Here is a 4,875-nt window from a genome sequence, read left to right as displayed (position 1 = left end):
ATGTGTGTGTGTGTGTGTGTGTGTATTATTATTATTATATCCACAAAGTTTTAAAAGGTAATATTATATTTACTTTAAGAGTACTCAATATGTGAATAGAGATAGCACGTTTGGAAAATAAATCACAAAAAATTTCCCAAGTTCAATAAGATAAAACTGAAGAAGATCAGAGGTTACATCAATCGAAACGTGAGAATAATATCCTATTGATTTTGCCCCCCCCCCAGTCTTTTCGTACTGTGTGAGTGCCTCTGTTACTGCCTTGATTTCTCAGAAGCTCGACACAAAGACAGTGATGTACTCAACGAATGCGGAAACTCTGGCTCTCGATCCGCCAGACAGAGCAATCCTGCACAGGACCGGACTTACCTCCTCCCACCTCAGCTGGCGAAGTAGCGGTTCCAATGCAAGGCCATATAAAGCAGGAGAGATACCGGACAGCCCTGACCCATGGACTGGCAGATAGCGAAGGATTTTGAACGCTTTCCTGTACTACTGCCGTCAGTGTGCGATACAGTACGGAGATCCATTTACAGAAGCCCAGTTGGAATCTGGTGACTTTCAGAACAGATGCCAGGAAGCAATGGTCGATCCTATCGAAAGCTTTGGACTGTTCCAAATTGATCAGCATGGCTTCCATGTCATCTTCTATCCCTCCCTCTAAGAGCATACGGATCAAGTGCAAGTTGTTCTAAATGAATCTCCCCTTCACTGGATAGTTCTGCTCTGGTTCAATCAATTCACTGATCTGCAGCCGATTCGATAGAAGCTTGGCTAAAATCTTTAGTTCTGTGTTTAGCAGAGTTATGGACCTGTAATCATCTAGTTCTTCCCTGCCATGCCTATCCGTTTTCCTCAGCAATGTGATCACTCATTCGATGACTTGATTCAGGATGAAACCTTTGTCAAACCAGTGGTTGAACACATCCGTCAGAATTTGTATCAACACGGGCAACAGCCTCAAATACAATTCGTAAGGCAAACCATTGAGTCTCGGCAATCTGTTGCAGCCGACCTGTTTCAGCGCAGTTAGGACCTCCTGCTCAGTTACCCTGCCCTTGCAACTATCCGCTTTAGCCGCCTCAAGGTGGGGAGAGTTGGCCAAATTCGTGGACAGGGAGATCGGGCCCTTGCATGAAACGCTCTTTGAAATGCTCTCAAAATTCCTCGCAGATCTCCCGAGTTGACCTCAGTGCATCTGTCCGGGTGCTTGATGTCTGAGCCACACATGGAGACCTCCCTACATGTATCTACATCAGAGTTAACAGCTTTGTTGGCTACTTTCCTAAGCCTAGTCCTAACTACTTGGCTCAATCCCTCAAACTCGTGGCCCTACCTAATTTTTCCTCCAGCTGCTTCTTCATCCTGGCCTTGTCTGCTGTGAGGCACTGAGAGTATGTGATGGAGAAGTTCCTAATCTTAGTTTTTAGGCCTCCACTAAAGCCTCTTGGATAAGCCTAGCTAATTTTACTCGGAAGTCTTGTATCTCCAGTAGGGAGGTAATCACTTCAAGTACCCTCCTAGTATGGGCCTATTCCCCAGATTCAGATGGGCCATAACTAGTTTGAAAGAAAAAACGCAAGCTCTTTTTTTTTATTGATATTTATTTGCTTCCCCACGAAAGCAAAATGTGACACAAGGTCGTTTGTAATGTGGGGGAAAACCAGCTCCTCAAAAGAAGGGCAAAAGAGGCACACTGGTAGGAACCAAAAATAATTGTCTCGGTATAGACGGTTTCCCCTCCATTGACTGAGACAAATTACCTTAAGAGTAGCATCGGAACAGATACTACACTTTGAGATATTAAATCCTTTATTCAGGCTAAAATTTACATGAACAAAAAACTTAGGCACAAGGCCAACTCAAAAGGGAGGAAGATAAATGTCGTTGGTCATCCTTGTCACTCCAGAACTAAGCAAAAGTTCCTCTTAGCTAGTATATTCTTCCACCATAATACTGCATTCGCCCTTTTGTACTGAGGGACGTCCTACTTAGAACCCAATTATTTAAAACATTTTTTATTAGAGTGTAAAAACAAAAAAGGTAACAATAAAGGTAATTCATTAGTGTCAAGGGAGGTGGAAGAAAAAATACAAACAGTGGTCAGTAGGACCCTTCCAACCCCGTCTAGTTCGTAGACCGCCTGTTTCCACTTTGGTTTGTAAAGGAACCTGAGCTCCTGCAGGACAGTCTCTAAGTGGGGATGCCGTCTAGATGGGATAAAATGGAGAAAAGAAAATTTTGTGGGTGAGGGATGGGGGGGGGGGTAGTGATTGATTTCTTTCTCTCCAAGATGGGTGAAATTTAGAGGGAGGAGTGAAAATAAAAAATTGCAGTTAGGAGGGGGTGGGGATCTTGGAGGCTTCCTATTCGGGGAGGGATGGAGCACTCACTCAGTTAGCTAAGAGGCTAAAGATTAAGTTACACTTGACGGAATTGCATGTTCCACACCTAGGCGGGGAACACGTATTCAAATTTGGCTCCTTTTCATACATAAAGACTTGTTACATGTATCTATCTTCTGCCAAATGCTGCGTAATGCAGCCTCGTTCTATCACATCTGATCTTCACCCGTAGTTGATGTTTAAAGAAAGTGATCAGATCCTGATCAGAAAAAGACAACACTCCCGGCAACCTTGCAGATACGACATCCAAATCACCATTCTTGCCACGGCATGGATCGTAATGTAGACCATTTGTCTTTCCCGGTCCCACGGTAGCTTCACAGTGTCGACAACATTGGATAGAGTAATCGAGTGAGGATGCTCGGGATCAATGCGAGCCGTCACCTTGCCAACATACGACCAGTACCAGTGGAGTTTGAGGCAATTGAAGAAAGCGTGATCAGTCGTTTCTACAGCCGTTGTTCCACAATGGGGACAAGCAGGTGACTCCAAAAACCTGGAACTGCATTGTATGTTGTTGAGTGGAAGTGCATTTTGGGCCAATCGCTAGGTCAGATGACTCGAAACTGGCGTCCAAATCCACGCGGGGTGGCTCCCACTCTGTTGCCAACCCAAACACGCGCATAGCGGGTCGGCGGCGACCCCCCTCACTAGATCCCTACGGAGTTACCTAGTAGTAGCAGTCACAAGGTTGCTGGACCTTTATAGTCGTTTTAGCGCAACTCGGCACTCTTTTAGGAAGGCAGATTCTCCCTGCGGCCTGCAATGACTCTCAACAGAGGGGTCGAGAATGAGGTTGGGAAAGACGGCAGTAACCATGGGATGCCATGGTTGATCATCTTGCATATAGTGACTTGGGAAGGCCAGCCTCTCAGCATCTCAATGACACTTCAAGTCCAGCATTCCCAAGCCTCCCTCACATGGACATTGAATACAGACCTGTCTGCTCACCTAGTGTCTTCCTCTGTCCCAAAGGTAAAGGATGAGAAGAAAGACGTACATGGCGCACACCTCAATTCTACCCTTTTAGGAAAGTTTCCTGGGAAGCCACGAGTTGACCACAGCCTCCACCTTTGACCGTACCTCCGACCAATTTTTGTCGAGCTGGCGACCCAGTTTGAACCACACGCAGAGGATCCAAACTGAGCCAACCATCCAGCTGAAGAGGTTTGCATTGCCAGTCCGACCGACTTGCTGCGATTTATCTTAGCTCCTGTAATTCTTTCGTACCGAGCGAGCACCTCTGACATGATCTCAATATCTCAGAAGCTCGACGCAAAGTCGATGACATCATCGGCGAACGTGGATACCTTGGCGGCTTAGCCACCAGGTAGAGCAATTCTGCACAGGGCCGAATTTGCCTCCCCACGTCTCAGCTTGCAGAGCAGAGGCTCCAACGCCAGGACCTAGAGCAGGGTTGACAACAGACAATGCTTACGAACAGACTGAACAAAGGGTTTTGAGTGCTTTCCGTTGACTTGTATGACAGCCATGGGCTGGCGATACATCACTTGCAGAAATCCGGTTTAAAACCGGCGGCCTCTAAGACAGATGTGATGGTCGACCCTATTGAAAGCTTTGGCCTGATCTAAATTGATCAGTGCAGCTTCCGAATCGTTTTCTACCCCCCTCTAAGACCGTGTGAATCAGGTGCAAGTTGTTCTGAATCGATATCCCCTTCACAGCATAGTTCTGCTCCAGTTCAACCAAGTCACCGATAACAACCTGTAGCCAATTCGACAAGATAAGGCTAAAATCTTCAATTCTGTGTTTAATAGAGTTATGGGCCTGTAGACTTCTAATTCTTCCCCGCCATGCCCGTCACCTTTCCTCAGCAATGTGATTACTCCCTTGGTAACTTGGCCCGGGATGGATCCCTGAGCAAACCAGCGGTTGAACACATCTATTAGAAGAAGCAGAAACATGGGCGACAGCCTTAAATACAGTTCATATGGCAGATCATCAACTCCTGGCAATCTGTCACAGCTGACCTGCTTCAGCGCAGTAAAAACCTCCCTCTCTGTCACCTGACTGTCGCAACCAGTCGCTCTAGCTGCCTCAAGATGGAGAGAGTCAGCCAAATAGCCGCTAAACTCAAGGAATTGAACTGGGCTGCTAAGACGCTCCTCGAAATGTTCTCAAAACCCCTCACAGATCTCCCGAGTCGATTCCAAGGTGCATCCATCCGGATGTTTCACTTTGCCAATGTAGTTTCTAACTAACCCTATCACTCTCCCTCATAGCCCGGGCTAGTTTCTGCTCTAGCTGATTCTTCGTCTTGGCCTTATCTAGTGCGAGGTGCTGGGCATACTTGACGGAGAAGCTTCTGATCTTAGCTTTAAGACTTAACCACCACTTACTCCTGGTAACTGCTCCCACTAGTGCCTTTTTAATTAATTCTCTTAACTTATCTTGGAAGTCTTGTATCTCTAGAAGGGAGGTGTTTAACTTCCAATACCCCACTAACTTA

Source organism: Euprymna scolopes, chromosome 21 (genome assembly GCF_053919585.1).
Source record: "Euprymna scolopes isolate OS-2025 chromosome 21, ASM5391958v1, whole genome shotgun sequence".
Classification (NCBI taxonomy): Eukaryota; Metazoa; Mollusca; class Cephalopoda; order Sepiida; family Sepiolidae; genus Euprymna; species Euprymna scolopes.
Note: the sequence above shows the minus strand (reverse complement) of the source record.